Raw genomic sequence first — 12,692 nt, 5'->3', positions numbered from 1 at the left:
CCAACAACACTTTGAAATTCAAAATGCATGTACTGACATACTTGATTCACCACGAATGCAATTTTAGGTCTGGTAAGGAGTAGATACTTGAGAGCACCCACAACACTTTGAAATTCACAGCATCCGAGAGAGGGTCACCCTCATGCAAACTGCGGTGTCGACTAAATCCAAGTTCTTGGAGCATGCTTAAGGCCATAAAGAGAATGGCGTAACTTACAGACATGTGAAGGATATTGAGAATCAGAGGAAGCGTTGGGGGTGTGCAAAGGGTGCAGTGGCACATGGTCCTGAATTTTTTAGAGGCCCCAAAACTTTTTTATTCTCCTATATATTACATATGAGTATTAATTTATAATAAAAAAATTTAACTTAAAAGAAAAAATATCATCATATGATTTTACAATTGATTAAGTGGAGCTTATACTTAATATATTAATTTTCTACTTTTCTATAACAATAAAAAACTTGTGTATTACTTTCTTCTACTTTTCTTAAGCAACAAAAAACTAATTTGTGATTATTACTTTATTCCACCACAAACGTATTTTCATATCTCTCTTTCAGTTGTGCTCCATTTTTTTATAGATGAACCTAAATCATGATTTCATGGTAATTGGAGATTATTCAATTAGTAAGAGTGAGATGCTGATTTCAATTAAGTTTCAATATTGATAGTTGAACTTTGTATGACTATATTGTCTAAGAAATTATATTTTTAAATAATTAGGAGGGTCTTTTTATGAAATTCGCATAGGTCTCCAAAGTGTCAGAGATGACCCTTTTGACAATCCACAAAACCTGATGGTTGTCGTATACCTCTTCAACCAATGAACCATGTAAATGTTGGTTGGGGTATTTACTATTTCTACCGTCTTTGATAAGGCTTTCCTCAAATTAATCTTCTTTCATCTAAGAACTTGCCAAAAGAAAATGGAAAGGGCTGCAACTTGCGAAAAGAAAATGGAAAAGGCTGCTGAGGAATTTGCTTGTGAATTGTATGGCTCACTTCATCCAACTCAACTGTTTTTGGTGGCTCACAAAGATGACAAACACATTGGTTCGGGTAAGAAGATCAACTGCAACATATGCACTGGCATGTACTTTAGGCATTGGGCAGCTTTGGAGCAGCACTACAATAACAGGCAAAAGAAATCATACAAGCTATGCAACAACAAGAAATGCACGGGTCCAGTCTCCAAAAGCACGAAGTCCATGTTTGCCAAAAACAGGGTGGAAGGTTTGTAGATTGCAATTTTGGTTGGGGTAATAAGGCTTTGTTGTCTCTGTGATAATGTCGGTAGGGCTGCCATGGAAGATCCTACAATGGTGCTCATGCCTTCCTTTTGTAGGCAGCCAAGCCTTCTCAAGGAAGGTCAAGTATGTGGTCCATATATATGGAGTGGTGATGTGGCCTCTATCTACCTACTAAATAAATATCTAAATATCAACAAATATCTAGTCTTGGTCAAATAGCCAAAAGGTCTTCTAATGGAGTGCGAGTCAACGGGCCTTTCATCCAATAGTGTTTTTCTAGTCCATGGTCAAAGAATCTTCTCTTAAAATAGTGACTTAGCAAGAGTATGACCGGATCAGACAGATTTTGAGATAGACCCAATTTCTAAGAGCAATGGAGCATAACACAATAAAGTTAGTTAACAAAATCTTCATTCTTTTCTAAGTTACATGGAAGTCGAAATTATGTGGTTGGGTTTAAGATCAGTGAGACGGAATGTTCATAAAAATTTCTGCAAGTTATACACCAGGTTCTGCAATAAAGAAACAAAGACAGAAGATGTATTATCGGTTGAAGGCAGGATATGATTGAAAATTATAAAAGATGCGATGCGATACAAATGTATTAATTGGTTACCTTTATGCGCACAATATTTCTGATTGCTAAGAGAAGGCCTGGCATGAGACATTGCACATCTGTGATGTCATGTTTCAGAGAGTAAACCTCTCCGAGACGAGAAAAATGAACTGTTGTGCTAAGCACTCGAACTCCATCTCCCAGAACTTGGCCCCTTGCCTTTTGCACATACGATAAAAATATAGTAATTAGTTCCAATCCAAGGCATAAAACTTGAACCAAAAAACAACAATTTGTACTTGTGCTTACTAGAACATCGGTTGAAATATCTTCTCTGTTGTAGATTTGGCCAAGGTTAGACAGGTTGTTGGCAATTTGGGTTGCATCTGATGATGGAAAATCCTGTACCTCAAATACAACTGTAGCATATGATCTTCATGTGTAGGATAACTGGGCTTCTGATGTTACATATTCAAGGGCAAACAGCTATAGGGGACATTAAATATGTGTTACAAGTTACATAGGACATACAATTATATGGTTTCATACATATTAAAAAGTGAGAGTTTGCCATTTTTACGAATGAGTAACCGAATTTACCGTTGCAGATGCTCTTGATTCCACAATTTCTACATTGTTGTAGTGGAAGGAAGCTGAAATTGCAGCTTGTTGGAGAAGTATCGATCCAATGGACAAAGTCGGTGCAATGAGACAACCCTGAACACAGTTGCAGCTCCATATCAGTGACAAATGTATGGTTTCATTCCGTGATAAAAGTGGGAGAAAAGCAAAAAAAAGAAACAACTTCTAAAACTTATTGTATGAAGTACATCTCATCCTGTGCTCACGATGCTGGCTTTGTCACATAATGCAGATAATGCTGATACTGTATCTAATTTAATTTTCGGCACATAAACCACACTTCTCATGCCAAATGCTGTTGCCTAGTAGAGAAATAATCAATCAAATGAGAAAACGGAATCAGGGTTTTTAATGTGTCATAAATAGTACTTGTGTAATTACATTACCTGTTTAACATTGTCGTAGACTTTGGAAGGCTCAGTGAATCAACAACTACTCCTAATGCTTTAGACTGCCAATTGTCACAGAGGAATGAGAAGTATCGACAGAATAAACACATACGTGTATCTATTTATTAATATTCAACTATTGAATTGGTTACCTGTGAAATGGAACCTAAGACCATTGTGAGATCATTCGTTATCGGTATTTCCAAAGGCTCTTCCATGTCACACACCTAAAATTTGTTAGAAGGAAAGATCAAATTATCCCCATATGTTAACATGCTACTTAAAAAAGTAGTGTATGAAATAGGGATCGCTGTTAACAACTCTAGATGATGAGTGTTGATGACAATACTAACACAAAAATGAAAATGTATTAAGAAATGAAGGAAAATACCTTCCCAATGTCTTCTCCTACGAGATAAGAGTCCACTGAACCAGCCACCTCCATTCCTCTAGCTCTGGTCACGACAGTTACAGCCGCCCTTCCAATTTCCTTCGCTGCTCTGTTTATAATTACCTATCTCAAGACATAGAGATCACGTTTAGCAACAAATTTTAGTTTAATTTTCAATAGTTCACATTATATAAACACCTTGATGTTGTTTTGTGACGGCTGCATTGAGCAACAGATGGAAGGTTTCGCTTTGGCATGTCTATAATTTTTGCAGACCATACGGTGATGAAATTTGCAGCTCAGTGCTGCCATGGCTATTTTCTCAGTTCAGCAATTTCCACAGTAAGAGATAAGGATTTTGGCAGCCACTTTCTTTGGTCTCTCTCAAAGAGAAGGTTTTTGTTTAGTTGGATTGGTTTTTTGTTTGGAGGGAAATGTGTGACAAAAATTGCCACATTGACAGGTATGCATGTTTCAATTTGTGCCTTATTTTTTGGGCCATGCATGTTTGCGCATGTGTCTCTGGGAACCAAGCAACATATTATTTTTGTGGTTTCCACATGCTTCCGTTTTATCTGCACATTTGCTATATATTTGTCAATTTTTTTCCACCAATTATTATGTGTACTGATTATCCCCATTGCTCCCACTACATTATGATGAATATATTGGATGCTGAGTGCTGATGCCATTTTGTGTTAAATCATTTTGTGTTAACTCACTAAATTGAGAGCTTGATCCTTTGTACTTGTGTAAGCCCTTCACTACTAATAAGAACTCCTCTACTCCGTGGACGTAGCCAATCTGGGTGAACCACGTACATCCTGTGTTTGCTTCTCTGTCTCTATTCATTTACGTACTTATCCTCACTAGTGACCGAAGCAACCAAGCGAAGGTCACAAAACCTGACACTTTCTGTTGTACCAAAGTCTTCGCTGATTTTGTGCATCAACATTTGGCGCCGTCTGTGGGAAACGACACTTATTCCTACTCTCTTCAGCTGTGTCAAGCTGGTTTCTATCATTCGTACACTTTCTTTTGACCAGGCATCCCTCTCCAACATGGGAAGCGAAGGAAGCCACAGCACACAGAATGACACCCCCCTTGCACATAGTGCGAAACAACGAAAGAAGGAAGGAAAACGAGTTCTCCTTCAAGCTAAAGTCGATGAGTTGGAAGCTCAGAACAACAAGATAGCAATGAGGAATGAGGTCCTCCAGGAGCAATATGAGAAGCTCTTCGAGACACTCCACGAAGCTAGGCAAGCTCAGACACGCGAGCTTGTTGCCCCCGTGGAAGTCAACCATCAACTGGGTGCCCTCCAACATGGAGGGTCACATGCATTCGACATAGATATCCCTGATAGGGAACAGATTACCCCTCGACTTGATAATCAACATGAGGCTTCTCTTAACCCAGTTGCTTCGACCCGAACCATGAGAAATGGAGGGAGACACCTCTTTGCTGAAGGGGCAGAAGGATCGAAAGCCGTCTTTCGCGATTGTCGGGATTTCTTGAAGCAACGTCGAGAGAATTCCATCCATATAAGCTCAAAGATTAATGACCCAAGGATTTCTGAGAGACTCGGTCCCCTGCCACGGCCCAAGCCGGCCACCAATTTGGGGAAGGGGCAACAAGTCCTAGAGAGACATGAGGGTACAGGGGACTCAGAGGTGTTCCGACAGACATACCCTGGAAGCCAGTACAGCGAGTCCAGGGAAAAATCACATGCCCTTGATCAAACCTTCCTAATTCCAATAGGAGATGGAGATTTACGAAAGAAAGCTCCAGTGACACATAACTCCGCTCAGGACCCCCTTGTCCTACAACTTCTTGAGGAAGTAAACAAGTTGAAGGCTGAACGTCAGGCTGAAATACCTGACTGGAACCAACCCAGGCCTGGCCCTCTTACAAGGAGGATCCTCAACACCCCCCTTCAAGCAAAGACAAAGCAAAAGCTTGGCTTGCAACTTTATACTGGAAAAGAGGACCCGATTGAGCACCTTAACCTCTTTGAGTCCACCATGGCATACCGGATGCACACCGACGAAGAGCGATGTCTTCTCTTCCCCTCCACCCTCTCTAGTGGAGCTCTAAATTGGTATTGTCGTCTTACACCTGAGACGGTAGACTCATTTGAGGAATTGAGGAAACTATTTGTTTCCCAACACATTTTCCAAACCGATCGCTTGCACTCTGCAGATGACTTGTACACTATCCGCCAGAAGCCAGACGAGTCATTACGTATGTATGCTGGCCGCTTCAGCCATGAATACTCCCGGTGTGCCGAGGCAGACGACAAGACTGCCCTCAAAGCCTTCACGGCAGGCCTACGTGATTGTTTCTTTAAATACATGATCAATGCCAATACTTGGAAGACTTACTCTGAGGTGATGGCGCAGGCTTATAACCATGCCTCCGCCGAGGCAAAGACATATCAGGAGAAACCCCCTACAACCATCCTTTATCAACAAGTGGGAGGTGGAAGCCAGACTCACCTAAATGAGAAGACCTCGACTTTCCAAACAGCAGTGGCACCTCCCCATGCCTTGCATAATGCTTCACCGAATCAACAGACATATCAATTTCAAGGCAAGAGGAAGGATTTCCATCCTCACCACTCTCCTTCCAGTAAAAAGAGTAAGGGACACTATCCCGATAACCAAGGGTATCGCCACAATAACGCTCGCCCCCAGGCAGTCAATGCAGTGGGTCAAACCCGCGTCAAGATACCCCCTACCCCAAGGTATGAGACATACACGCCCTTGAATGCCACATGCGCGGCCATTTACCCCAGCATAGCTCACCTGATACCAAAGCCAAAGCCGAGGCACCCAGATTACACGCCCCCGAATAACGCGAGCATGTTTTGTTGCTACCATGAGCATAACGGCCATGATAGCGAGAAATGTATCATCCTCCGTGATCGTATTGAAGCTTTGGCACGAGAAGGAAAAATTGATCAATTCCTTCTTCACCCTCAAAGGGATAACCGTAACCAACGCCAGGTGAATGTCATATATTCCATAAGCGGTGGCACACCCATATCTGAATCTTCCAATAGGGCCATGAAAAGCAGTGAACGAACTTTGAGACCTGGCCATCAAGTGTTTCACGTGGAAGACATCAGAGGAGGCAAGTATCAAAAGCCTAACTGGGATCCAATATGTTTCTACCCTGAGGAAGAAAGAGGTATAATCTACCCTCACAATGACCCGCTGATCGTGGAAGCTCACATAGCAAATTTTGATGTGAAACAAATCCTGATAGACACAGGTGCTTCAGTCAATATCATGTTTGCTGAAGCTTTCAAGGCACTTAATGTAGCTGAACACTTGCTAGATCGCTCGATTTCTCCTCTGATAAGCTTCTCTGGCGATATCGTGCAACCTTTAGGGAGTATACACTTACCCTTCACCATTGGTACAGGCCCCTACACAGCTACTATTACCACTAACTTCTTAGTGGTCAATTGCCCGACGGCATACAATGTCATCTTTGGGCGCACAGGCATCAATGATCTCAAGGCTATGGTATCCACGCATATGCTGTTGATGAAATTTCCAACCCCACATGGCAACGGCTACATCAGAGGAGATCAGCTTAGTGCACGATCATGTTACAACACTTCAGTCAAACAACAACACCTGTCTGTCCCCAAGGAGACTCTCTCTATACATAACCAAGTCGTAAAGACCAGCCTAGATGAAGCGAACTTGGATCTTCCTGATAGCAACAGTCAACCCGACGACCCTCGAGATGACTCCTTCACCCAGCAAGCACAACCCGCTGAAGAGTTAGAGAATGTCTCTATCTCCAAAGACCATTCAGACCGCATGGTGAAGATTGGCACTACTTTGTCACCACCCCTTCGGTTGTCGCTGATCTCCTTTTTGCAAGAGAACGCCGAGGTCTTCGCTTGGTCATATAAAGATATGCCGGGCATCTCTCCCGATATCATCTGTCACCACTTGAGTATTGATCCCAAGACCAAACCAGTAAAACAGAGGCGAAGATCTTATGATGTTGAGCGATACGAGGCGATGAAAGCAGAAGTTGAAAAACTCAAGGACATAGGCTTCGTCCGTGAAGTCAATTACCCAACATGGGTAGCAAATGTTGTCCTTGTTAAGAAAAATCCGACCAAGGAAAGTCTCCTGCTTCAAAAGGTCTTGTGGAGAATGTGTGTCGACTACACCGACCTAAACAAAGGATGCCCGAAGGATAGTTTCCCTCTTCCTCTCATTGATAGACTTATAGACTCTACGGCAGGGTGTGAGCTCTTGAGCTTCATGGACGCTTATTCAGGATACAACCAAATCCTCATGAACCCCTCAGACCAAGAACATACGGCTTTCACTACTGACAGGGGACTGTATTGCTATAAGGTCATGCCTTTCGGCCTAAAGAATGCAGGAGCAACTTATCAGAGACTGGTCAATTCAATGTTCGCCGAACAGATTGGGAAGAGCATGGAAGTTTACGTTGATGATATGCTAGTCAAGAGCAAACATGCTGACCAACACATCACCAACCTATCTGAAACTTTCACCATTCTAAAGAGGTATCGAATGAGGTTGAACCCCAACAAATGTGCCTTCGGCGTGGGCTCTGGCAAATTCTTAGGCTTCATGATTAGCCAACGAGGCATTGAAGCTAACCCTGAAAAGATCAAAGCAATCCTCGACATGAAAGAGCCAATAACTTCAAAAGACATCCAAAGCCTTACTGGCAAGGTGGCAGCCTTAACCAGATTCATCTCTAAGGCCACAGACAGATGTGCTCCTTTCTTCAAAGCACTCAAGGGAAATAAGAAGTACATTACATGGACGGAGGAATGTGCCAAGGCATTCAGGAATCTCAAAGAGTACATGAGTAAAGCCCCTCTGCTCTCCAAACCAGAAGTTGGTGACACTCTCATCATCTATCTATCGGTTTCGGCTTCAGCAGTCAGTTCTGTTCTTATTCGAATGGACAGTGGTGTCGAACGGCCCGTCTACTACGCTAGCAAGGCCCTACAAGATGCGGAGACACGATACTCCAACATTGAGAAATTAGCTCTAGCATTGGTCATGTCTGCTCGGAAACTTCGCCCTTATTTCCAAGCACACGCCATCATCGTGCTTACCAATCACCCTCTTCGACAGATACTCCAGAGTCCTGACACGTCTGGACGAATGATCAAATGGGCGATAGCATTGGGTGAGTTTGACATCTCCTACCAACCAAAACCAGCCGAAAAAGGCCAAGCAGTAGCAGATTTCATCGCCGACTTCACATATCCTGTTGACATTGCTTCTACACCTGAAGCAGTAGCTTCATTACCATCGGAAGCTCAGCAAGTAGAATCAACGACCTCAGCATGGAGTCTGTATGTTGATGGCTCATCCAACCAACAGGGCTGTGGAGCGGGACTAGTCTTGACTACGCCCGACAAAGTAGCAATGGAGTATGCTCTTCGTTTCAAATTCAAGGCATCAAACAATGAGGCCGAGTATGAAGCCCTTCTAGCAGGATTACGTTTGGCCAAACACCTCGGGGTTAAACAAATTGATATTTTCAGTGACTCCCAATTAATGGTCAACCAGGTTACCAACAACTTTGATGCTAAGGACAGCTCCATGGCAGCATATCTTGCGCAAACACAACTTTTGCTCAAGCACTTCCACTACCAGATCACCCAAGTTCCTCGAGCGGCAAACAGTCATGCAGACGCCCTGGCTCGCCTCGCCTCAGCTGTGGAAGACAAGATTGGAAGAAAAATTCATGTCGAACTGTTGGCAACACCAAGCACCATGGCCGCAGAAGTATGCAACTTACAGCAGGGGGATAGTTGGATCACCCCGATCTATAATTTCCTTGCTCATGGCACCCTCCCAAATGATAAAGTCCAGGCTAAGCAAATTCGATACAAGTCTACTCGCTACCTGATCATCAATGATCAACTCTATAAGCGAGGTTTTAGCCTGCCATACTTAAGGTGTCTTACGCCTGCCGAGGCGGAAATCGTCCTTCGGGAAATACATGAGGGAGTCTGTGGAGATCATGCGGGATCTCGGTCCCTAGCACACAAGACTTTTCGCCAAGGATATTACTGGCCAACACTCCACCAGGATGCCATCAAAGTATCCCGCTCATGTGACAAATGTCAACGATATGCAACTATTCCTCATTCCCCTCCAGAGCCTCTTACTCCTATGATCAGCCCTTGGCCCTTCGCCCAGTGGGGACTTGATTTGATCGGCCCAATGCCGGCAGGGAAGGGCAAAGTCTGTTACGCAGTCGTTGCAGTGGACTACTTCACAAAGTGGGCTGAAGTAGAACCCTTGGCAACCATTACTGAGGCAAAGATAGAGGACTTCGTGTGGAAGAACATCCTTTGTAGATTCGGCATTCTCAATGCGATAGTCACTGACAATGGGCGACAGTTTGACAACAAGAAGTTCAGGTTGTTCTGCTCTAAGTTCAACATCAACTTATGCTTTGCCTCTCCAGCTCATCCCCAGTCTAATGGACAAGTTGAGGCCATCAACAAAATAATCAAGCGCACTTTGAAAACCAGCTTGGACAAAGCTAAAGGCTGTTGGCCAGAATTTGTACCCCAAGTTCTTTGGTCATATCGCACTTCATATCGGACTTCAACAGGAGAAACTCCATTCTCACTTGCCTTTGGCACAGAGGCGGTTGTCCCTGTTGAGCTCGAGCAAGCAACATTCCGAGTCCAGAACTACATTCAAAGTGAAAATGACAAACAACTCACCCTCAACTTGGATTTAGTCGAGGAACACAGAAACCAAGCTCACTTGAGGAATGTCGCCTACAAGCAGCGCATCTCCAACTATTATGACTCTAGGGTCAAGCCTCGTTCTTTCAAAATAGGAGACTGGGTCTTAAAGAAAAGATTACTCTGCGACAGAGTCCCGAGTGAAGGCACACTTAGTCCAAACTGGGATGGACCGTATGAAGTCATTGGCATCAGTCGCCCTGGCTCTTACACACTTAGAAGCTCCGATGGCAAGACCCTTGGCCATCCATGGAACGCTGATCACTTGAAGTAGTACTACAAATAGACTCACGATGTACAAGTGTTGAGCTATAGCCGTTTGGCATCCTATGTAATGAAGGCCATTTGGCAATGAATTCAATAAAGAGGTAATTTAGCCCACTCAGCCCTCACTCTTTTACATTCATAGCAAGCGATGCCGGAACCCTTCTCAATCAGAAAGCAATCCGTCTTCCACAGTCACTACAAAACAAGCAAATGAAGACCGTGTCAAGCGCCAAAAAAAAAAAAAAAAAAAAAAAAAAAAAACAGCTTCATCCAAAAAGCTTCACCTAAAAAGCTTCACCCGAAAAGCTTCACCTCCAAAGCTTCACCCGCAAAGCTTCACCTAAAGAGCTTTACCCAAAAAGCTTCACCCGGAAAGCTTCACCTGCAAAGCTTCACCTGCAAAGCTTCACCTAAAAAGCTTCACCTAAAAAGCTTCACCCGAAAAGCTTCACTTAAAAAAGCTTCACCTACAAAGCTTCACCTAAAAAATCTTCACCTAGAAAGCTCCCTCTACATACTTTCACCATCAAAGCTTCACCATCAAAGCTTCACCTAGAAAGCTTCATCTACAAAGCTTCACCATCAAAGCTTCACCTAGAAAGCTTCAACACCAAAGCTTCACCTACAAAGCTTCACCACAAAACCTTGCTCCAAATAAACAAATTTTGTTCACAAAACCCAAGATGCCCTTGAACTTGTACAAAAACACTTGGGTAAACATAAACATTTTTTGTTTTACACCCACAAGGGCCCAAAATTTTCCTTCTTATTTATTCACTTATATATGTTCCCAAACATATTATCATAGATCCAACAACAAGCCAAAGTCCCAAGTTTCATAATGGACAAAAGTACAAGCAATTCATCAATAATGAAGGTGCTACAAAAATTGGAATCTGCCCCAAAATAGAAATCCAACCCAAGAGACTTTTTCTCTCTCTCCCTCTTCCGCCTCCTTTCATCTATCAAATTTCTGCAACCTCTGCTCTTCTCCAATGGAGCTGAATTTTGGACACCCTATAGTTCTTGAGCATATGAACAACTTTCAAGAAGGAACCATTTCTGTTTGAGCCACGGAAATTAAAGTGTTGAAGCTCCAAGCATGACAGTCGGATTCTTGCAGATTTCGAAGCTGCTGTGATGTTTCGAAGATCTGGAAATATTTAACCATTAGTTCATTCTGAATTTTTGATATGTTATGAAAGAGACGATGAGGAACAACTTCAATGAAGAAAGCATGCTGATCTGAGCAAGAGAAAATGGAGTTTCAAAGCTCACAACAAATCTGACGGGTTGACAGAAAAATAATAACCAGTCATTCATCATACCTGGATTTCTGGAGTTATACTGCTCCGAGGGACCTCAAATTTGGATATGTTGTAGTTCACAAGTTAAGGAACAACTTCAATGAAGAAAGCATGCTGATCTGAGCAAGAGAAAATAGAGTTTCAAAGCTCACAACAAATCTGACGGGTTGACAGACAAATGATAACCAGTCACTCATCATACCTGGATTTCTGGAGTTATACTGGTCCGAGGGACCTCAAATTTGGATATGTTGTAGTTCACAAGCTGAGGAACAACTTCAATGAAGAAAGCATGCTGATCTGAGCAAGAGAAAATGGAGTTTCAAAGATCACAACAAATCTGACGGGTTGACAGAAAAATAATAACCAGTCATTCATCATACCTGGATTTCTGGAGTTATACTGCTCCGAGGGATCTCAAATTTGGATATGTTGTAGTTCACAAGTTAAGGAACAACTTCGATGAAGCAAGTATGTTGATCTGAGCAAGAGAAAATGGAGTTTTTGAAGCTCACAACAGGTCTGACGTGTTGACAGACAAATGATGAACAATCACTCGTCGTACCTGAATTTCTAGAGTTGTACTGATCTGATGGCTCTCAAATTTGGATATGTTGTCGTTAAGGAATTAAAGAACAACTTTCATGAAGACAACTTTGTGATTCGAGCTACAGATGATGGTCTTATATTGAAAACCAATTCAGGGTGTTAGGGGAAATGAAAAACAATTCCACCAAAGAAACATCATTATGATGTTTCATCATTATGGTGTTTTCATCATTATGATGCTTTCATCATGGTGATGCTTCCATCATTGTGATGCTTCCATTATGATTGTAATGCACCAACGGTTACACCCTCTATCATAGCAGTATGTGTGTGTATCTCCCTATAGTCATCATGTGCAAGACTATCGTAGTCAGATGGCTTTCCATAAAACAGCTACCAACCGTTACACCTTCTGCAATTCCACTTATTCGGGCCTAGCAACCTTCATAAACAAAATATATGAAGAAAAAGTCCGGGGCTACCACTTAGAAAACAAAAGAATGAAGTTTTGGTACTTACGACATGGACTATTAGCAAGACACCTCATTCGTCA

General features: G+C 42.5%; 1 long non-coding RNA gene and 1 pseudogene across 2 annotated transcripts; both read right to left on the bottom strand.

The window, feature by feature from the left end:
* Nucleotides 1-1,606: 1,606 nt before the first annotated feature.
* On the bottom strand, nt 1,607-3,687 carry LOC103440252 (dihydrodipicolinate reductase-like protein CRR1, chloroplastic; annotated as a pseudogene).
* A 7,412-nt stretch (nt 3,688-11,099) lies between these two features.
* On the bottom strand, nt 11,100-12,295 carry LOC139198222 (uncharacterized). 2 transcript variants are annotated; one of them, XR_011583531.1, is made up of 5 exons: nt 12,156-12,295; nt 11,974-12,071; nt 11,793-11,890; nt 11,612-11,709; nt 11,100-11,436 (listed from the first exon to the last, which is right to left on the bottom strand). It is a non-coding gene; the product is annotated as an uncharacterized lncRNA (long non-coding RNA). The 2 variants fall into 2 exon arrangements; XR_011583529.1 differs by having other exon boundaries at nt 11,974-12,159.
* Nucleotides 12,296-12,692: the final 397 nt, after the last annotated feature.

This window comes from Malus domestica, chromosome 01 (genome assembly GCF_042453785.1).
Source record: "Malus domestica chromosome 01, GDT2T_hap1".
NCBI lineage: Eukaryota > Viridiplantae > Streptophyta > Magnoliopsida > Rosales > Rosaceae > Malus > Malus domestica.
This window is presented reverse-complemented; position numbering and strand designations above follow the sequence as displayed.